This window comes from Periplaneta americana, chromosome 3 (assembly GCF_040183065.1).
Source record: "Periplaneta americana isolate PAMFEO1 chromosome 3, P.americana_PAMFEO1_priV1, whole genome shotgun sequence".
In the NCBI taxonomy this organism is placed as follows: Eukaryota; Metazoa; Arthropoda; class Insecta; order Blattodea; family Blattidae; genus Periplaneta; species Periplaneta americana.
Genome location: NC_091119.1, coordinates 121,108,309 through 121,133,122, shown reverse-complemented (window position 1 = coordinate 121,133,122; position 24,814 = coordinate 121,108,309). Strand labels below are relative to the sequence as shown.

The window sequence follows — 24,814 nt, the reverse complement described above, 5'->3', positions numbered from 1 at the left end:
AATTTTCCATTATACAGGGTGTTTCAAAAATACGGGGCATAATTTCAGGTATGTATTTCCCACATGTAGACAATCAAAATAGTTCATTACAACATTTGTCCGGAAATGCTTTATTTCCGAGTTATGGCCTTCACAACATTGAAATTCACCGGAACATATAGTATTTATTAGCTGAAACATAACGCTTTGTAAGTATGAAATAGTTTCACAAGGCAGCAGTTTTGTTTTATATAGTACAATTCATTATTTAAGCACAAAATTAACATACCGTATTACCAGGTTCCACATATTTAGCTAATTTTTAAATGTGTTGCGTCTTTCTGAAGGTAACAGATACTTTACTGCTATATTATTACTCTTGGGGCATTGTACACGCAATTTTTTTAACAGAGGCCTCTCCAGAGAGAGTGTGTGTTATAATGGAACATTTACAAAAAAAAATGACACTTTAACTGCCCCTGTCTTTTCAGTACTGTTTGAAAGATGTAAGAGAATGATTAGTGATTACCTACCTAGTTCTGTTATAAAACGCTTAATTTAATATTTCAATTATTTTAAAGTTGTAAGAGAAAAGGGTAAACTTTTATTTTATGAAACATTTTTCCTAAATCCTTGTTGTTCTTATCTAATAGTTATTTCTTCATTTAATTTATTTTTATTATTCTACTCGTAGTAAAGTCTTTAAAGTACATTTTAAAAGTGTAATTCCGCGATAAATTCCTGGCTTTATTTTGTTTCTCTTTTTTGGTATTAATTAATAGCTATGCTGGATTTTAAATCTGATGGAATAACACTAATGTCTATTATATTTTGATACAGCTTTTGTAGTTTCAATATTAACTGTACTTCCCTCTATTTTACCATTTTATTTGTTATCTTATCTGGTCCTTCTGTTTTTCTATTTTTTAATTTCCTTATTGTTTCAGCTATGTACTCCGCCTACTGTTACTTTAATTGTATTATTATTTGTTGCTATATTTTCATAGTTTACGTACGTGTTCATTTCTTGAGCACACAATTTCTGGAAATAGTTGTGTAGTGATTTTATTTTTTTACACTGTACCTTCAGTTTTCATTTTGCTTCCTCTTAAACGTTCCCCAAGTCTTCTTTTGTCCTTCATAGAGATCATGTTCCTTATCTTTAGAGTGTTTTTCCCAGTATTCCTGTTTAATTTTCCTTTGCTATACTATATTCAATTACACACTTTCGCCACGTTTCTGGTGACTTATTCTTTAAAAAATGTAAATATGCATCCTTTTTATTTTTGGCTATTACTTTAATTTATGATGTGAATCATGCATTTTTCTTCTTACATCTGATATATTTCTTGTAGTTGTATTTTATTTCTGGTGGTGTGGAAGAGAAGGCCTGATGGCCTTAACTCCACCAGAGTAAACGAACGAACAAACAAACAAACAAACAAACAAACAAACAAACAAACAAACAAACAAACAAACAAACAAACAAATAAACAAATAAATAAATAAATAAATAAATAAATAAATAAATAAATAAATAAATAAATAAATAAATAAATAAATAAATAAATAAATAAATAAATAAATAAATAAATAAATAAATAAATAAATAAATAAATAAATAAATACGTTTCTTCAGCTGTAACTATTATGTTTTTTGTCACTGTTCATATTTGTTATCGTTCTTATTTTGTGTAAATTTTTCCGTTAATCTCTATTGATATAAATTTCTTGCCCTATCATCCGTAAATAGTTCAGTATTAAATTTGGTCTTTGTTTCTTGAGATTTAATAATTTATGGTCGTCTGTGTCGTAAATACTACAAATGCAGGGAATAAGGATGAAAGAACTATTTCCTCTCTGGAATTCAGTCAGAAACGTATCATTCAGAAATGCTGACTAACAATTTTCATATTAAGATTAATATAACCTGGTTGTTCCGTCAAAGAGTTTACGTACGGCAGTAAGAATCTGAGGGAGGCAGGCTCATTTATGGCCTTCTTACTATTCATGCGGAGTCACTGAACTTGCGGCACATTGAACTTCTTCCAGCTAAACAAAGTCTCTGTTAATTCAATAACTCCAATAAGAGAGAAAAAGAGTGTAAAACGGTACACGAAAGAGAAAATTACTATCAAAAAGGTTAACGTTACAAGATTGAGGGCTTTATCGGCTATTTAAACGGAAAATAGCGCAAATATGAGACGAAGTAGACACGCAGGAGAAATTAATCTCCTTCCCAAAACGAACGAAATTTCAGAGCACCGCAAATCTTCAGCTTCATCGATCAGTATTCGTAATCACGCATTATCCAACAACAGTCATGTGACAGACTGGAAATGATTAATTAGTATCTACGTCTCCAGACATGGTCAGCTGCGATCTTCATGATAAGAAGAGAGAAGAGAATGACTATATTCTGTTTCTAAGACATGGACACAATATGTCTAGGAAGGATTTCATTCCTCTTGAATGGTCATTCATATTACTTTTATGTGGCCGTGTTTGCAGATACAAATCCAACTAACCCCTGTTCAATTGCCAGAAGAGAAACATGTATTCATCTCATTGCCACAGGCATTATGTAGCTCACTTTTTCTAGGTTCCACTTGTCCAGTGCTGTCTTCAGCAGATATCTTACAAGATGACCTGTGAGTTGTGATTGTCTATAATTCTGGTTAAGATAACATGTACAGCAAGGAAACGCCTTAAATAACTTGCAAAATATATATTGTTAATAATAATAATAATACTAATAATAATAATAATCATCATCATCGCCATGGCTTACTTTAGAAGGTAGTCTCATTTGCCTGCAGTTCTGGATTTGCGCTCGGGCGTGTGTTCGATTCCCGCCTAGCCTAATCATCTGCTCGAATTTTTCCCGGGGTTTTCCCAACCTTAAGGCGAATGTCAGGTAATTACATTCGAGTCCTCGGCTTAATCTCGCCAAATACTGTCTGACTACCACCAATTCCTTCAACGCTAAATAGCCTAATAGTCGATAAAGCATCTTTTTTAAGTAGGTTCTTTTACGACGCTTTATCAATATCTTAGATTATTTAGCGTCTGAATAAGATGAAGGTGATAATGCCGGTGAAATGAGTCCGGGGTCCAACACTGATAGTTACCCAGCATTTGCTCATATTCAGTTGAGTGAAAACCCTCGGAAAAACCTCAACCCGGTAACTTGTTTCGACCGGGAATCGAACCCGATCCATCTGGTTTCACGGCCAGACGCGCTAACCGTTACTCCACACATGTGGACTAATACAGCATCGTTCGAATAATTACTAGGTAATAATAATAAAATAAAAGAATAACAATAATCCTCTAGTAAAATGTGAAAGGCGATAGGAATAGCTCAGATGGTAGCGAGTTCGATTCGAAATCTGAGGCTGCCCTTGGGCGTCGGTTCGGATCCTGTTACGACTGTTTCCAGAGGTTTCTGCCAGCTGTAAGACGAATGCTAGGTAACCCCATGACGATTTCTCGAACTCATCTCGCCGAACTTCATCTCGATATTACCAATTCCACCAGCTGCTTTGCGTTCGAGCATAAAACGTGTGAAATAAGAAGAAAATAAAAAAGAAAAAGTCGAAGACAGTAACATTGATAGCCTCAAAACTAGCAATAGTTACCATCCAATGTAATAGTAAAAATTTCATATTTCAAAAGAATGATTTTCTGGCAAAAGTTATAGAAAATAAATAGCCCTACTTTTAAATTGTCCATAATTTAATAAGATATAGTGAAATTTAATTTGACAAACTTCAATTCTGAAGTTGTTAAAGATGAGATACAACAATTTAAACTGACATCGAAATAATGGTCGATTACGAAACCAAAACACTCGGGAAAAATCTGCTGTGGAACCGCTTTTTCCATCGCAAATATTACAGTGTAGTGAAACATCGTCAGCTTACTGGCCTAATTTATTTACTTATTTACTTATTTATTTATTTATTTATTTATTTATTTATTTATTTATTTATTTATTTATTTATTTATTTATTTATTTATTTATTTATTTATTTATTTATTTGTATCCTTGCATTTAAATTTCCTTCTATCTGTGTGTCATTGTGTCATAGTCATTCGAAAATATTCATGTTATAACAGAATAGAACAGCAGATGACGTCATGTGCCAACAACAATTGAAGAGAACACATCCTTCAACTGTTCGCAACGAATTGTGATGGCGTTCACAAAGCGTCCTGGCGCTCTGAAATGAGACCCACTGTCGTAAATTAAGAGCAATGCAAGTTAAATAAAATGAGAAGGCCTTTCTGTGGGAGAGGTCCTTGACTCATGTCCCGCGATGCAAGAATAAGGCGGGCGGGTGCCCTCGGATCGATGTGAGAAGCTGGTGGCCAGTTGTGTGAGAGCCGCACAACAAGTAGGATGGGGCCCATAGTTCGCCGCGCCGCGCCCTGAGCACAGGTGAGTCCGAAATTTACCTCGGCGCAAACAACTGCACATCGAGACGCGTCCACAAATAACTGGCATGACGGTTCTCAGTATCGGACGGATTTAAATTTCATGAATTTTCGGAAAAATAAGAGGCACATCGACTAAATAAAATGGTTCTAACACGGTGATTGTGAGGATGTGACTGGTTTCACTGACCACTGTGACGAGTACAGTAAGGGTTTCTATGGAGACAGTGATGTGCCAAGAAGAAACTCATTTATTGTTAAGATACTTTGCATATTGTTGAGGTTAGGACAGAGTCGTGAAATGTAAAGCAAATAAGTGAAGTTTAATGATATTATGTACCATAATGCTACTTCCCCTCAAATTCAGTGAGAATACTTAACTTCTTAGATTGGATTACCTTTTGGAAGACTGAGAAGTACACCCAGGTACTTTAGTATCATGTAAGTACTGCAAGAAAGGAGCAACATGCATTTGCATTTTAAAGGAAGGTGATGTGTGAAAGGTTAACATTTTTAGAGTTACAAGACAGACAACTTTAGCATTTTTAAGTATGATTTAATGTGTAGGCCTATATAAAATATACACTTTCAAATAAATCAGACATAGGAAGAAATAAAAATTAGGGTAGTACCTGCTTTTGTTGCAGAATGAATTAATATTGAAATAGTGTCATATATTATTGTAGTTTACATAGGAATAGGAAAGTGGTACAGGTATTCGTGAATTAAAGATTTTAAATTACAAGTGGAAAAATTCACAATTTTACTTGAATTACGTAAGTAGAGGCCTATATGTTATTTGAGATAATTGAATCTAGCTTGGATGTTTAATAATAATTAATGTATAACTGCAGAGTGTAAAATATTATTAAGAAAGTCGGAACGAGAATACCTCGGAAATTGTCACAATATATCTAATTATTGGGATGAAGTCGATCCTACATTGACATTTTTAATTAATAAACACGAAAATTCTCGGTGATATTTCATTTGTCAGATACCCGTGCGAATTATGTTGATAATGATAATGATAATGATGATGACAATAATAATAATAATAATAATAATAATAATAATAATAATAATAATAACAACACGTTTTAGTTCCAATAAATCATAATGTGCTGTCCACCTAAGCCATTACCGCCAATTGTTGTTTAGTCAGCTTTCCGAAAACAGTCTGAACCTTACAAGTGATACCAACAAGGCATCACTCATGAGGTAATTAGGCCAGGAGATAATGGAGTAGGGTGGCCAGTTCCTTTCCCCCTCCATTGCATTCATCGCCGATTAGCTACATATTACACTAATCAGACTTCAGATAACGCCAATAAAGATTCGAATTTAAGTAATGAAATTAAACAATAAATTGTGGGAAAGTCAGCTTTGTTTAGTTTTGTCCCACAATTTATTTAAACAACCTATAATCGTACTCACTGAAATAACCAAACAACCCAGGGCTTTGTAAAAATAATATGCCAAATATCTATCATTTTATGGATATATCTTATAGGTCTAGGCACTTTTTTATGCCCATATATTTAAATAACTGTATCAACACCGACTCATTTTCACAGTATTAATATCTGTTATGTATGTATGTATGTATGTATGTATGTATGTATGTATGTATGTATGTATGTATGTATGTATGTATGTATGTATGTATGTATGTATGTATGTATGTATGTATGTATGTATGTATGTATGTATGTACATATGTATGGTATATATTATGTACGTACCATATGTATTGTAGGCCTTCGTGTGCATGCATCTAGGCCTAATAAACGCATAAGAAAGTGATAATGAAATAACTATTCATAAAAATGAATTATTTTTAATAATAGCATACATTAAAAACAAAGTAATTAATAAAAATGATACATATTTGAGCAAAATAAAATGCACTTAAAGTAAAGAATAAAAATAAATAGTTCTGCACTTAGGAAATATGTAACTCATTGCTGTGGGAATTACTTTTGTCTCCAGGAAATGGACAGCAGTAGTGCAGGTGTCGGCGCGCGATTTTCTGACAAGTGGATTGTTTCAAATTTAGCCGCCCTCCCTATTCACCGACACTTCCGTTCTATTCTGGTAGCAGACAGTGGCTGGAATTCACCCCTCGCGTTGTGTTGTGGGGCCATTGACGTGTGTGACAACTGAAGTGAATGTGCTCAGTCTCTGCTTCCGCCGGAGTCCGTCTCTTTGAGAGAGTGCCTGCGACCTCAGCGACTTCGAATCTGGTACGGTGCCACGCCTCTCCACAGCTTAGCTCAGAGGCTTAGCAGCTATATTATGAGTGATCAAATAATATAGCCTATAGAATACGTATGTATGTTAAGTTTTCCTTTGTGGTGTTCACTAAAAGGAATTCTGTTGTTGTACTGCACAAAATCCTCTAATAACCTCAGTCCAAAAACTGAAAATTTGGTAACTGTAAACTTTATATAATCGGTATGAATCAAATATTTTCAAACGCACCTTAAGTCATAACTAGAGATAGGAAGTTCGTACCGAAACTGTTGATTTATGTGAGCTTGGACTATATATCTACCGAATGAACAGTAGTAACGCAGCTCTCAACGTCAACAAACCATCAAAACAAACATGTACATTCTGGTGGTAGCCAAACTTGTCTTTGTGCCGTTGATCTGTGGTTTTATAATAAGAAATAAAATGAACAATTAATATTGTTTAAAAAATAAAATAATTGATAATTAGAACCAAAATTCAGGTGGCCCAAATTTTGTTTCTGGATCTGTACATTTTCTGTTTATCAAAAATATACTCTTCTATGCTCCGAAAAGCAATATTTGTACCCTGAAAATGTTCATTCTATGTCATAAGACATAATTGGAACAAATCTGAAGTATGATACATAATTTCTTACTGTATCACCAAGTGAACAACAGCTTTTTTTAATCTAATAGCGCATTTCGCATATGGCACATCACATTAAACCCAACATTCAAGAACACTTTTCATTTTTGCTTTAATGACTATTGGGACTTCTGCGGAGATATATATATATATATATATATATATATATATATATATATATATATATATATATATATATTATATACACATATATAAATACACACTGTTGGCTGTATTTGGAAAATGATATTATTCTTCCACATCTAGCGGCTTCTGTCATTTATAATTCTGGACTGCAGCAGACTGATTGCTGCAGGCAATTGTTTTAAGAGATATTGAACCATTATACATAGGTCGAGAAATTATAAAATTATGTCTATTTGAGTCAGATTTTGAAGAAGAATGTTTCCCTTAATTTTGTAGATTATAGTTCCCACATTACATAATTTCCAGGAAAATTTATCTCCATTTGTTAATATATGATCACTAGCAAATCTTGAAGCATTGCATTCTACTTCGTGTGTTTGAAGATGTAAATTCTGCCTTTTTAAAAACCGCTCATTAAACTGCACAACTCCACTGTAAACGTTAACGAGTAATGAAACTGCTTCTCTTCGCTACTATGCTTATTATTGTAATGTAGTTACGAAAGTCATCCAGCGATACTTGCGGATATACTGTGAGTTGTTTATATGAACAGAGTATAGCACACAGAGAAGACGGCTTGTGCAATAGAGCCGGCGTCATCTATATGTGTGACTGCACTCAATCTGAAAACTATGTTTTGGTACGAACTTCCTAGAACTAGACATTATACTAGAGCTCCGGATTCCTAGTATATCGGCGATTCAGGTTCAAATGTAGGGCATTAATTAAACTGAAGTATATTGTCGACAAAGATTGTGTTGACAGAATTTCTTGGGGTACTTCCGTTTCCCTTGCTATTATTCCAACAATTCATCATAATTCATTCATTCATAGTTTTCTGTCCAAGGCCAGATCTTTCACTTCAAACCCAGCATTCTCCAAGCTTCCTTCTTTTATACCTTCTTCTTAGTTTCCGCATTTGATCCATATATATCTTAATTTTGTATATCTGATATCTTCTTCTGCCCTGAACTTTTCTCCGTTCACCATTCCTTCCACTGCATCCTTCAGTAGGCAGTTTCTTCTTAGCCAGTGACTCAGACAATTTCTTTTTCTCTTCTTGATCAGTTTCAGCAATACTCATGCTATATTTGCAGTTTTTTGGAAAAAATAAAACTCTGTAGATTCCCGTTACTTTCTACACACCACTCTCTCTTTCACATCTTGAAAGATTCCAGGGTGCCCAGTATGGAGGTGAGAGAGTGGATTTGACTAATTAAGACCGCCAGACTTCGACGAAATTCACCATAAGGATTAAATATCAGTTCTGTAAGGGTTTTTGAAAAGATCAGAAAATCATAAAATCAAGTTTCAAATATCGAATTCCTTTGTTCCTTGTCATTGCTATTGTGATTTTTTTTATATTTTTATTTACAGATTATATTCAGAGTGGACTGTAACATACACAATAGTTAGGACTCAGTTTGAACATTGTATAATGCTGGGTAACTTTCGGTGCTGGACCCCGGATTCATTTCACCGGCATTATCACCTTCATCTCATTCAGTCGCTAAATAACCGAAGATGTTGATAAAGCGTCGTAAAATAACCTACTAAAAAAACATTGCATAAATGCTACCGTCCTGGGTTCGAATCCCAACATAGGTATTTATGTTTGTCTTTCGCCAATATGATGTACTTTGTTGTCCCAAATAGACGTCTGTCGCAGTGCTGACTGAAGTTTAAGAGAATCCCGCCACGTAGTTGTCTGTTGTAAAGGTGGTCTGAACTATCACCAGATATTAACAAACAGAGGATCGCCCTGTGACAGTATGATCAGTAAGATATCTTACAGAGGTTTGGGTAACACAATACAGCATTAACACAAATTGTGAGATACACAGAGTTAATTCCTTTCAAAGGGATATAACTCTCCATTACTATACTGGAAATGTAACTACAAAATTGGAGCATTACTTATAGTTTATAAATTGTTTTACAGATTTTATTTTCCATATATACCTATCTATGTTCTTTAATCATTAATAAGCATCGAGTCAAACAGAAGAAAATTATGAAACTGAAAAGACGCCATGCATGAGAGCAGACTGCCATTTTAAAATGACTATCAGACAACTATTGGGATGTTTAAATACGGATTTATTTTTTTCCAAAATCTCGAAAACGACTTTTGCAGCAACGCAAAAATGTATTTTCTTTTGATATGAGGATAAAGTTTAAATATAGGCTAGGTCACACTACCTGTGGATTTCACAGAAATTGTGTTTGTTAAATCACTCGATCACTGAATCACTTTATTCATACTATCGCCATCAGAAACTTAATGTGTGGAACGGAACAAGCATGATAAAGACAAGAAAAGGGCTTCTGAATCTAATTGCAAGAACCTGGTACCACAATTTCCTCGCCGTGTATTCTATGTCACTGGATGTGTTTTGTGTCTCCGTTTTTGTCATGTCTGAGTATGTTGAACCAACTGGAACAAACTATTTTTGCTGCTTATGTGTAATAGAACAACGGTGACTTGATGGTTTTAGTCCTGTCCTCTTACGTTGTTCAACAAGTCGTGGAGAGGAATACAGACGCTGCCATGCACGCACATGAATCTTAATGTCCACTTGAACTCCCCGTTGATTTAATAGTATTTACAGTCTCACTGATCTACGTAGTAAGTTCACCTCTAAGGAATATTCTGATTTGCATTGTAATGATCAAGGAACCTTGAATATGCATAATGTACCTACACACATTTCCTGTATGAACTACAAACACATGCGGAGAACGGATATACTTCCTCTTTCGCTAAACCAAAGTCAGCAACATTTTTATTTACAGATTATAATTCAGACCTGATTGTGACATACACAATAGTTAGGACTCAGTTTGAACATTGCATAAATGCTACCGTCCTGGGTTCGAATCCAAACTTAGGTATTGATATTTGTCTTTTGTCAATATGATGTACTTTGTTGTCCCAAATAGACGTCTGCCGCAGTGCTGACTGCAGTTTAAGAGAATCCCGTCATGTAAATGTGGCCATACACGTTGATACATGTAACGATAGAAGTCACGATGCACTGGTTTCACGAGGCGTTATCACGGCAATCTATCAAAGACATGCGTTGCTACCGCATCTCAAGCCGTAGCAAGAGTGTGTTGGAAATGGGCGTATCGGTGGACTTTAGTCCTGGTGTCTTATTCGTGCAAAGTGTGTCGTTAATGATTATGGAAAATGAGACCGAGAATGATAAGGAAATATTTTATTTTTTATTGCTGTAATTATTGTAATTTTATTACTGTAATTATTGTAATATTATTGTAGGTATATTATATATCACTGCCACCGGGTGTATACCCAATTGTGTGTTAATAAATACATACATACTAAAGTTGAACAACGATCGAGAAAGCAAAACTAACAGCGCCCGCAAAGCCAAAAACCCGCACGACAATGCTGTCTACGTCGCGTCGTTGACGTAAAGACTGCTTGTGAGTGTTTCAAGATGTCGGGACTTCGGTAGTGATCAACTCTCGAACGTCAAGCAGTCTTGAATCGCCACAGTTGTTTATACCAGACTGAACTTTTATCTACTTTGGCAACTATTATATATGTATAAACAATCAAGTGACCTATTTGAAACATCATCTGTACCTTTCAGTGTATAATAATCCGTTCCCCAATCTTTATTTAATTACTAAGCCCTTATTAAAAGGCTAGGAATTTTCTTTTCGTATGTTTGAGATCAAGTGTACAATCTCAAGTAAAAAAATATTAACGCTTTATTTAACGTTATGTTTTATGTTTCTTAGAAATGCAAATTTATTTGAGAATTGTTTTTTTTTCTATTTATATAACCATAGGCAATATATAATAGAACCAGAACATTTTGATAACTAAGCTACTGTTCTGTTTTGTCTTTTTGTCTCATTTAAACATTTCTAATGTTATTTATTTCAATGATGTATGTTATTCAAAGTTACGAAATCTTTCCACTCCAACCAAATGCTATTTCGAGAATGATGAGCGAGATTCGAAGCGCACGAGAGTTACGAGACGAGACTCGAAAGAGAAATACAACGAACACAGCGAACGAGAGCGGCAGTTAGTTTTGTTCATCATACATACATACATACATACATACTATACATACTGTACATATTATACATACATACTATACATACATACATACATACATACATACATACATACATACATACATACATACATACACACATAATCTTCGGGTCCATAACATAGTTTAATGTTCAACTTAACAAGAACTTGCATTAAATGAACCATGTAATTTAAAAAATATTAGGCCTATATTTAAACACGAAACAGAGCATTTGGTAAGCTTCATAGATAATACAGACCTATGTCTCAGAATCGAAAGTCAGAATACCACAATGAGGGATGAAATTGCTACCGAATGACTTATAATATTGAGGTAGTTTGACATTGAGAATTAAGTAATATACTCGTATAGATTCAAAGTTTCCTTCTGGTATTTATCGTAATAGAATTTAATGTTCTGACACTTCCGAGTATCATTTATGTCCTTTGGAAACGTTACCAACGTCTCGCAGAGTTAGGAATGAATTCATGAAGATTACCGATAACATTTAAAAAAAATATAAGTTAAACCAAAAGAAAATCAAAATGCTGGTAGACTACATAAAAGATGGAGTGACTTTTCAGATCGGAACAGGAATAAATTTCCTAAACCGGTGAAGAAGAAGAAGAAGAAGAAGAAGAAGAAGAAGAACTTCATTATTTGAACAGACCAAACATGACGTCCACTGTACTAGAATATATCGCCAGCCTATTATAACACCACTAAATTCAGTGGAGGATTGTGACTACTGACGCAATGTCAAAGTATTCGAACTACATGCATAAGATCCCAATACCCCGCCTTATACAGTGTCACTTTAAGGTATACGTAACAGCTTGGAAATAGGACGAGTGCCGAATGATCATTGTTCTGTGAAACATGGCGGCGTAACTCTCGGTAGAAAAGTTTAAGCTTCTATAGGTCATTCGTTATCTCGTGGAACCAAATGTATTCGTGCGCCGTACATCAGAGTAAAAAAACTTATGGTGGGGGTAAGTGAGGTAGCTAACTGCAAGTGGAAGCATAGCAAGTCCACATTCTTCTTCCCCTTACGAGCAAGTAGGTTTCATGAGATAACGAATGGCCTATATCAAGACTTATACAATAGTGCTCACTCGCCCATGTGTAGTAGTTGTTGCCTTTGTGTAAACAAAACTGTAACTTCATAACAAGTTCGAATTCACACGAAGATCTTGGAGAAAAATGTTTCTCCAAATATTGTTTTTCAGTACTTCTAAAGCAAATCAAACGGCGTGAGATTAGCACACAATTTCCAATTTAGTCTAACATCTTTCCTGCTGGCAGATGACATTTTCTTGTGAAAAGCAGACCTTAAACATTTTGTTTGAATGTCAGAACATTATATCATAGTCTTGTCCTATCGATGATATCAGAAAATTACATTTGGAATGTAACTTAATTAACGGATATTCAAACTCTTGTCGTAGACTACTCTCGGCATGCAAGTCAACAGCTGATGGTAGCAAATGACTACCTTGCTTTTCGTATCGAAGTGACAAAAACATTGTTCATATGAACCTGAGGAGCACGTGACTTCACAATACGCCGATTGTCCTTAGAAATATGATCTGTTGTATTATCTGAAGGTATGCTGCGCATAGAACACACACGCAACCATATGAAAACGGTTCTATTACTGATACGCTATCGATACAAAGCCGTACATGATCTGATTCATATCGTTTCATTTGAAGCGACCATGGTATGCCGTCGCCTGCGGAATACAGGAACACGTTCTGATACCATCTGAAACGCACGATGAGTTCGTATCGCACTTGTGCCTGTGTACCAATCCCGTAATAAATGTCCTACGTATCTGGCATTGTATACATTCAAAAGTGATACCTTCTGATCTGGTATCACGATTGTTTCAGTATCCCGCCACCGCGCCGGCGGTATACCATGATACATTGTAATTGGTACACATAGACCTACATGTTTCAACTTGTATGGCCAATTTCAGAAGTTAAATCGTGGCCATGAGAAAATACCTAGGAAAACGAAAAATCGAAAAGATTCATACATTTAAGACGATTATTTAGTGATAATAAGCAATGGCAAGATTAAAGCTGTGAGAGAAATCGAAGTTCTTCGGTGCCAGATTCAGAAGACCTTACTGCAAAAGAGAGAGTGGTGTGCGGAAAGCAACGGAAACTATCGCATTTATCATTCCCAAAAATACTGCAAACATGGCATGGTGACTGGCTGAGAAGAAACTGCCTATTGAAGGAATGGTGGACGGGAGAAGAGTGCGGGGCAGAAGAAGATATCAGATGTTAGACAACATTAAGATGTGGAGACTAAGACGTAGGCAGAAAATAGGTAAGATTGGAGAATGCTGACTTTGCAGTGAAAGACCCGACCCTTGGCAGAACACTATGTACAGGGACATCATTTTATTTTTACTAACATTTTTAATATTAACTTGCCTATACCTCTGGATCAACGCCGTTTGTTACCCCCTTCCACGACTGGAGTTCGATGATACTGGCGTAATATACGAACAAATCACTTCACTAGGTATAGGAGGGAAGAAAAGTAGTTCATCCATTTACGTAAACTAGGAAATATTGCGGTTTTGAGTTAGATCATTTTCATTAGATTTTTGTTTAATCAAAATACAGTACAGTATTAACAATGAGTGTTTTTACTCACGAACTGAGCTGTCCATGTGGACGTATTCATTATGCAGTGTATATTATACTGTTTATAGCACATTAGCGTACATTATAGAGAATGAAGTTAAATTGAAAAATAATCATAATATGGATATTTAAACACATTTTTGAAAATGGTGGCCGTTCATTTCGATACAGGCTTCAGTTCCATGTGCATATTATCGCACTATAGACTATTGTACCTAATTCCAATTACAAGTTTCGTTCTTCGTACTAGTAATTCATGTTGAAATAATTCTGTACCTACTCTTTAAAAGAGTACCTTACGTACTGTAAATTCAATCTTCACTTCTGCCCGATCCGAAAAGATAAAATTACTCAGACATGCTATCTACTGTCCGTCCAAGTGGTTATGTCATAAGGTCGTAGAAAGGGAGGAAATCACGTGACAGTTAATTACTTAACGAGGCCCTTTTATTTAAGTTATTTTAAAGAGTTATATAATATTACGTAGACGTCCAATTCCTAACAGAAATTAATGTTCTCAGAAAAGAGCTAAGACAGTCCAGTCACTAGCTGGCGAATAAAAGCTTGTGGGGGAAACCGGGATACGACGTAGGCAAGTGGGCGACAATACCTGTGCGAAAATTATTCAATATTGAAAGCCCTTTCGTTACTGGAAAACGCGAAAATATTTTTGGAACGTACTGTTTACTATGACCGTAAGGTTACTATGACTGTATATGCGGTCTTGGATCTGTGTGGAGGACGGTTGAACTTCATTAGAAGAAGGGGTGGGAGTGAAGTACATTAAAAAACTCAGGTACAATAAAAATTGAAGTAAAAATAAAATGATGTCCCTGTATATGTATGTACTGGCTACTTATGACATTTCCTCGATGTTTATCTTTGTGGCGTATCCTTGCATATCTGGCGATTATACCTCGAGACATGACTTGAAGTCCTGTTTTCGTACTGCTGTCAGCAATGATGAAGAGGATAATTGAACAAAGGGTGAATTAATCACAAGATAAATTAAGTAGGCTACATGGAAAAAGCACGTCCTAATACCACCAACACTGTTTTTGTAATGCAAATCTGGCTTCCGGGTAGAGCTCCCTATGAAGCAGAACAGAAAACCACAATTTAAGTCACACAGAGTTTGTGTGCACTTAAAATTGGGTTTCTGGCATCTTGTCAGTCAATTTGAGGTAGGCAGAAATTGAGACGGTGTCGGGTACAGTTCCTGGGTAGCTCAGTCGGTAGAGCGTTGGCGCGTTCAGCCAATGGTCCTGTGATCGATACTCGGCCTCGGAATAATTTTTCCCTTTGAAATTATTCACTGTTTTTGTTGTTCATAAACTTTCCTTCTTTACCAAGATTCGAACCTAGGTCTTTGATTTTGATAAAATGAATCTTATAAGAACCGAAGCAGAAGTTAAAAGCAGCCTAAGCACTTCATATCTTATGTTCTCTTTCCTTTGAAAACATAACTGAAGTTAAGGGCTTCCATGCCACTTTCTTTCGTAATGCGCACGGAAGTTTAGAATCACCGTGTAAGAGCACGATAATATCAAATGCGCAAGAATCCATATTCATGCAAAGCTGCGGTATTTTCGAAGTAAACAATACAGACTTTTTATATGCATTCTTTTGTTGCAATAATATGAGCTTTATGTCACATACTATAAATAAAACTATCGACTGTCGCATTTGTAGTTGAAGGCAGTCTACAATCACGATTCAGAACACTATTGGCAGAATTTTTATATGGAGATGAATAAAATTACATCTATCACCTGTTAAATGTGAAAAATATAAATGAGATACTGACAGAACATTAATGTATATTTAAACCTATATAACAAAACACCGTCCTGGGAACAAGCGTACAGGTTCATGGGAGTTAGAAGGAATAAGATCCTCTGCTTGATTAACCATGCACTAGGTGGAGTGGCCAACAGTGGCTCTGTGTAGGCCTATACGAGCGACAGAGCTGTATAACACTGGAAATTGGTGATAATGAGATGATAATGTAGATTTGCTATATAGTACTAGAGAAAGAATAGTGACCTCAGAAAACTTGTCCCAATGCAATCTTGGTCAATCATTAATACCATTTGAATTCGCTATAAATTTTAGTCTACAACTTTGAAAACACTAACAGTGCATTACATACAACATAAAAAGCTCAAGTCAACTCCATTACCGGCCAAATCAGCCCAGAAGGTGGCGGAAGGTTAAGGCTCCCACTATTACAGACAATTGACATTATATGTATAAATATTTTCCCGATTTTTAGTTTTTATACAAGAGCCCTGGAACAAATTAAAGGTATTGGAAGCTCAGCTGGTACGATCTATTTTTGCACATCTGATCCCGCTGTTCTGTCCGAATGTAGTGGCACATTAGATCAAGGGAGCCGCCAGACTTAACGTCCCTGTTCGATGGACGAATCCGATGGACATATGCCTTCTCTTTATATGCACTGCGGAGAGATTTGGAATTTAAACAAGGCATATTGGTGCACAATTTAGTGATTAGAAGTTTTGCACTGCCACCTCTCCTAGTCCCGAGGTAGAAATTTTAGGCCTACATGAAAATCTGACCCCACTGGGAATCGAACCCGAGCCATCTAGTCTGGAGGCAGACACACTAGCACAGAGCTAACTCGGCGGACAATAGTATAATGTATAGTACATTAATTTGTTTTTAATATTAAAGTAAAACCTGATAAGTCATGAAGACTGAACCTGCATTATAATTTCACTAATAGTTCATGTTTTAATTTGTTAAATCTTCCTTAAATTTTAGCTTCAAGTACTTTATTCTTCTTTCAAGTTTAGATTGTGTACTAATGGAAAATGAATCAATGTGAATCCGTAAAAATACTTAATATTTGTCGTGACAAGTAATAATCTACTCCCACTGCAATTGAAGGACTGATAACAAAAACCGGACAAGTCCAAAAATTCCTATTTTGAGTATACTACAGTTATCTTCACTTCATTTCAAGCTGCGTCTGTTGACATAACAAGTTTCTACAAAAACCGGATTTGTGCCGTTGAGTGTTTGAAAAGGTAGCGTTTCTGCAAAAAGAGGGTTAGTCCAACATCTTTCTAGCAAAAGACTGACAAGTCACAAACATCCGGTTCTTATTGCAAAATATAATGAGATGGCATTAGTGTTGTTTTCTTTTGTTTCATTTCCATATTAGCTGTTGTCGGTGTTATTGGTTGAATATTTCGTTTTACAGATGAATGATCATCAAAATTAACCAGATAAAAAAAGCAAGTTATCAGAATAAAGAGAATATTGAGATAGCAGAACAGAAGATGACAATAGCAGTGGGTGTGACGAGTGAAAACAGTTGCTATAATAATAATAATTTTTTTTTCAGCGTAGATGATTGTATTGTTATTAGAATAATTTATTTTTCGGTACTTGATAAACCTAATGTGTCAAGAATTCAAATACTGAAGGACACAAATTTAGAAAGAGAAAAATATAAATATAACAATATTGTTTTTCTTGTTCAGGAAGTCATTCCAACATTAAGTTTTTAATTCATGAAACACTTATGAAGTATTTATTTGTATGTCGATACAGTTAACAATATGAATGAAACATGATTTCATATACTTTTCTCAATTAATGTGTGTACATATCAAATTTTCTGCTAAAAGTGAATATGTCCAAATGTTTTTTTTTTTCAAGAAACAATATAAAAAAGAAAAATGAAACTTTTTACCAAATTTGGTAGATATATGAGAAACCTAATTAGGCCTATATAACATATGTCAGATTATTTTTTTTTTCGATTAATGTTTCGGACTTGTCCGATTCTTGCTATCAACCCTTCAATTTTTATGGAGGACAAGAGCAGAGGGTTGCCCACCTTGAATAAGTTCCGATCCCACCCCACCCCACATTAAAAATATTGAACAACATGAAAACACACTGCCAAGCAAGCAGTAAATCAGGAACAAGGATGTATATGACAGCAAACATAATCGTGACATGCTCTATAAAGTCTACAAAAAGTATGACTTTCATAACATTTCGCGGTTTCAGATATTTGCCTTCTACTGTCAGAATATATATCCGGAATCGAACCGAGGATCGCTTTGTTGAGAAGCCGTATATAATTTCAAGGAGTTTTTTTAATTAGTTAACATGTATTTAAGACATTTGTTACGAAAATATCTTATTAGTCAATGTGTTATCAAATATTTAATTTCTATTACATTTAAGTGAACAACTTGCGGTTTATCCACTATAACAATCAGAGGCAAGCTCCGTAAAATTTTACTCTTAGTTTAACTGGTAATCACATGCCAACAATTCACTAAATACTAAAGGCAATCTCTTGAATTAAGTTATATTAAATGAACAATGTAACCTATTTCTGATAATGTCTCTTTGTTGGTGCCTACTTGAAACTAGAGTAACTTTACAAACTTCACTGAAAAGGAAATTAATTTGTGTACACCCTGTTCTTCTCGTCCCGACTGCATAACGGCTCTGATAGTCTTGTTGAGAAGTTAAACACAGAAAGTATTGGATTTCCTCTCCCCGTCATGCTATTATCAAACGCACGGTATGAATGAAAACTAGTTAGTGGGAAAGAGAAGCGAGACGAGACAAAACAGTTGTGCTGGCTGCTAATAAGGTAATTTAATCAGTCTGAGTATAACTGTCATTTGTCATACAATACATAGAGAGAAACTCCCCAATGAATTGTCACAATCAGAATCCAAAATGACACGTGCTTTCTGATTTGTTTTATAGGTAACTAAACTCTACAATGGAGGGAGATACTCAGGGGTATATTTCAGATCAGGCGACCTCAAGGTACTATTTTTCGAGGCCGGGCGGCGCCAGAGCACTAATGATTTTCATTTTATCGTAAATTTTGCAAAATGTCATATTCTTCCTATTTTAAAAATTGCATAGTGAGATCTACTCAGCAGAACTAACAACTTCTATATCTGAATCGTTTATTTCTAAAAAAAAAAAAAAAAAACCCACAAGTGACAAAAACAAAACTTTTGGGAAACCAATAAAAACTGTTCAGTTCCATTACTTTAATTTTTATTGTCAAAAATGTATTTAACATGTGATATTAGTTGCTAAATATAAGGTTTATTCACCATTAGTTGTGTTTTATAATATATAGCCTATATATATATATATATATATATATATATATATATATATATATATATATAAAGTCCCTAAAAATTAAATTAATTAGGATGTTATGGGGTTTTTTCAACAAACAAACTGAAACTAAGCAAAGCATTGCCTTTTTCCAACTATCAGAGTGAATGAAAGTAAGTATGAACATACTTTATAATCTATGTAAAAACTACAGTATAAAATTACAAAAAATTAACGTTTTTTTTCTGTTGCAACAGACATTTTTCTTATCAGGACTTAACTATTTTTCCAGCTTTCGCATCCACTGTCATTACTATCTTTGTTGGTGGTAGGCCATGTGTACAGTTCTGTGTAGAATCCTTTCATTTCATCCGGTATATACTGCAAAATCTTCTTAAGGTCCTCCATTGGGTGAATGTAGAGTATCCAACGCCCACTGAACGAATATTTCACTTTTATCACTGCCAATATTGCGCTATAATCGTATATGCAAGGTAGGCTATAACAAAAACCTAAACTAACCAACCTGACCTGTCAAAGAAGCAACAAGTTATACTAAATATGTGTAAAATTGGCCTATGTCTCTATAGTGGGCGGGACATAAGTAACATTGACCAAGGTTTTTTATATCAAAAGATGCGCATCCATGCTGGCAATCAAAATCCACAAAAAAAAAAACACATTTTGTAAAAAAAATATCGGTTGTGGTGTTTTTACAATAAACGATTCATCTAGAGTCGAACCCATTTATTTTTAACTGACATTCCGTAAGTATTCCTGCGGAAATGGTGATGACTAGGGAGCGAAACTTGTTGTCCGATGAAACAGGTTTGCTGTTCCTTGACTATAGGGTTTCATGAAGTACCCCTTTTATACACGAGCCCATCCCCAATGATCACATGGGCTCACTCCCGTCCAGGTATAAACATGATTGAAAATGTTTGATACAGAAGCTTACTTGGTGCAGAGTTACTTCGTCATTTGGGTAATTCTGAACTGTTCATCCATGAATTGTGAAAATCTGGTGAATAATTTTGGACTACTTTTAAATGTACCATCCACGAATTAGTATCCGACTCACACAATAATTACAAATTACTTTTGACTGTGAAACCTACGATATGACTCTCCCTATCATTAACAAATACAAAATGTTCACCAATGTTCGTAATAACTTCAGGTGAATCTAGTGCGTCATGAGCTTCTTGTAAACTTTTAAGTAGCTTAGGCGTATCTTACCTCTTGCGTGATGAATGTTCTTTCAGAGTGGCGTCATATGATGTCAGTGCAGCGAATAGGGATTATAAAGAATGGACACTTCGCGTCGGTACCTTTGATGTAGCCGGACTGATTTCAATGAACTTCAAGATAGCTAAAGCGTGAGAATCTGCTTTGTCCCTAGAGTTGGCGCTGACATCACACCAGCTAGCAGTCGACACAGCGGAAATATAACACATATAATTAATACATCTAAGTACATTATGTACTCAAATACAATAAATTGGATCCATAAAATAATAAATCCGTCATTAACTGTAATGTCTAGACTCTAGAGTTCCTTTATAATGAGAGTTGAGACGTTGACCCCAACAACAATTAACGTATGTAATGATTTGATAGCGCTGAAAATGGAAAAACAAAACTCTTACGAGAAGTAAAACCATATACCTACCTATATTATATTATTATACAAATATTAAACGAATTCGATGTATTTATAATGTATTAGGCTATATTATTTTATAATATAATGTATTATATCTGAAATATAAAATATTATTATTACAACTAGTTTGTCACTGAGAAATAAGGAAAAGCTGTTAACTTGAATTTATTTGAAGCAAAGCGTTACTGGATTATGCAATAAGGTAGGCGATGTTTGGATCCTGTGCCTCAACTCTATTCTCAATTATTATCTTAGCGTATGCTCGATTATACTAACCTCTAGCGCTTGAAAGTGGAACTATACGCTGGCGCACAGAGAAACAAAACACAGGAAAATTCGCTCAGTCTCCATTCTTTATAATCCCTATTCGCTGGTCAGTGTGGGTGCGTCTGCTTTCATCAATTCTCTGTGTAAAATTATTATAGACCGCTCACATGGATCATCGATGGCTTTTCTTTTCACAGAGTTACTTAATTTCTGTCTGTTGAGTACACTTTCACAGATTTTGGTCATAGTTATGTTATGAAAAACTGTTTATCACTTCCTTTTTTCCATTTACAGTGAATCACTGAATTATTCGGACATGGAGGGTATAAGTGCACTAAGGGCATTTGTCTCTTTACACATAACTTTTGAAAGGAAAAATATAATTCTTTACTCTTGTCACATATATACAATCATATCTTAATGACGTGATCAAACGGATACGAGGAAAACACGCAAACTCAAACCACCCACTACGCGACGGACAACACATAGTATACGACACGCCTGGTAAACTAGATCTTCTCAGCCGCACACTAGAAAATATACACACCACACCAAATCACCCATCTTTCGACCCCCAACATCTAGCATACATTACACATCACATCACACAGAATCCTGATCTCTACGAGCCGCTTCCAGCGCCACTTCCTCGATCGACCGACGATCCACTCATTGACAACATCACTCCGCTAGACATATCATTGGAACTAAGATACATAAAAAACTCTTCCCCCGGACCAGACCAAATCACTTACAACATACTACGCCAACTGCCTCCCAAAGCACTAAATTATCTTGCAGAACTTTACACAGGATCACTCAGACTAGGACACACACCAAAGCGCTGGAAACACTCTCACATTCTTCTCTTTCCTAAATCAGGCAAAGACGCGTCTGACCCACAAAACTACCGACCGATCAGTTTGACATCAACATTAGCCAAATTAATGGAGAAAGTTCTCGTGTCACGACTACACGTCTATATGCGCAACCGCAATCTACTCCCGACCACTCAAGCCGGATTCCGACCGGGAGCGCAGCTACACGACCAGCTGATACGAGTGCTCACTCCCATTGAAGAGGCTTATACACGCAGACACTACAGCATCCTTATTGCCTTAGACGCCAAGAGAGCCTTTGACACAGTTTGGATAGACGCCCTAAAATATAAACTCACATCCTTAAACCTGCCACACGAAATCACACGTTGGCTCTCCAGCTTCATATCGAACCGAACAGGACAGGTGAGACTCGGAAGGAACGAACTTTCTCGGACCTTCCGAATAGAAGCTGGGGTCCCCCAAGGCAGTGTCATATCTCCCACTCTGTATAACATCTATGTGGCAGATATTCCCCTACCTAATAACCCGCTAGTAGGACTGGCACAATATGCAGACGACGTCGCATATTGGGCAACACACCCCCGACTCCCCTCCGCTAGGAAGTTACTAAACGCAACACTCAGGCAGTATCTAAATTGGACCAACACGTGGCGGATCACAGTCAACACAGACAAAACACAGATATGCGTCTTCCGCCCAAAACTCCGGTCTCGGGTCCTCCAGAACAACCCAACCACAATAGCCAACACTCAACTTCCACTCCAGCGGAATCTCACATATCTAGGAATACCCCTCACCTCCAAACTCTCCTGGACCGAAGTAGCTAAAGAAACCTGGAGGAAATATAATGCAGCCACCAGAGCAATAAGCTACCTAAGTGGCATCAATCGACCCGGTTGTATAACCGAAACACTCCTCCACCTATACAAAGCATTGGTTAGATCCCTATGCATATATCCCTCCATTTTCCTCGCACAAGCCCCTCCAACGACCCAATTAAAATTTGAAGCACGCGAAAGAAGAATTCTCCGCCAAATCTTCCACCTGCACAGACGCACCAGAAATAACACAGTTTACACTACCACAAAAACAAAGCCACTCTTCACACACCTAAACAACATAAACAGGAAATACACACATTCGGCAGTAAATCGCGTATATACACAACACATCTTCGCAAATCCCCCGAACACAAACAACAGAACAACACTGGAGAAACTCCTCTACAACTACCACCAGCCCCCACCACCAAACTAAAACACACAAACAAAACCACAAACACGTGTTGGAAATTTGAATACTGTCTGAGAGGACACACGACAGCAACAGAGAGGCAGATGAATAAAATAACACCACACCATGAAAGTCTCCATAACGATTCAGACGCTTCTGCCACCGGAAGGGGAAACTCAAAAATGTATGTATGTATGCACAGTGTTCTGCCCAAGAGCAGGTCTTTAACTGCAAACCCAGCATTTCCCTTTCTTGCTTTCCTCTTAATCTCCCCATATAATACTTTAATGCTGTCTATCAACTAATATCTTTTACCCCGAACTCTTGTCCCGTTCACCATTCCTTAAGCATTCCAAATTAACAAACTAGGCCTACACCAAAATAATTAAAACAAAAAAAAATAAAGTAAAAAATAAAATAAAATAAATAAAAAGCCAATCACCGCACTCACACACCTACTGGCACTTAAGCCAGAAATAGTGTATAAGTATGTAAATATATATTTATTATTATTTATGTACAATGGCTGGAGAGGGCATCCTGCGCGTATAAGACCCTAAAACGGCCTCTGGCTCAAAGCCAGTAAAGTCAAAGTCTTAATGAAAAATATACGTTAATAGTTATAAACAGAAATAACATTCACAATAAATTAAAACTTAAGTCATTCTTTGGTTAACAAAATTATTCGGACACAGGACATCTTTCTAAATAAAATTAGTTCAGTACCTCTATAAAAAATATTCAATACCTATCTGGCCTCCCTTTCATTTTTATAACTTCTGCTAACCACTCAGACATACTTTCTACCAATTTTCTTGCGTAAACTTTGCACACGTTTCGCCATTCTTTGTGAAGTCACTCCTTAAGATGTTGATTTGATTTTATTAAGTTTTCCTCACTTGTTTTTCCAACCTGTCCTATAAATGTTCAATCACATTCATGTCTGGAAACTGCGGAGGAGGATGGAGTACCTTGGGGCAGTGGTACAGCGACCAGAGTTGTACAATATAGGATAAATGCTTCTAGTCACTATCTTGGTAGAATGCGAACCGGTCATGAATCCCCATTTTTTCCACACTTTGCTGTAGATTATCCTTCAGGAATAGAAGGTAACGAATACTTGTCCATTTTTCCGTCAATGAACACTAGATTGCCAACTTCGCTTGCGGACGTACACCCCCATACCATTACACTGCCAACACCATGCTTAACTGTTACTTGCATATTTTGCTTGCTAAACTCTTCATTGGGTCTTCGCCATACTGTAATCTGGCCATCTGATTCTCTTATATTAAATTTACTCTCGTCTGAAAAGATAATTCGATTCCACCAATCCTGATCCTTTTCTAGGTACTCTTTTGCGAACAGTAGTCTTTTACTCTTGTTTCTTTTGTTGATGTAGGGCTTGTTTCTTGCCACCCGGCCATGAAAATTGTTTCTCCTGAGAATTTTTCTAATAGTCTCAGGATGGACTTG

The 24,814-nt window shown here is 36.0% G+C and overlaps 1 protein-coding gene across 1 annotated transcript in view; it reads left to right on the top strand.

Annotated features, from left to right (window-relative positions):
- Window positions 1–4,336: 4,336 nt before the first annotated feature.
- stum (mechanosensory transduction mediator stumble) overlaps window positions 4,337–24,814 on the top strand; it is a 228,329-nt gene continuing 207,851 nt past the window's right edge. Inside the window, exons 1-2 of the mRNA XM_069821472.1 lie at window positions 4,337–4,423; window positions 6,412–6,665. The gene's annotated coding sequence lies outside the window, so the exon portion shown is untranslated. The remainder of the gene's footprint in view (window positions 4,424–6,411; window positions 6,666–24,814) is intronic.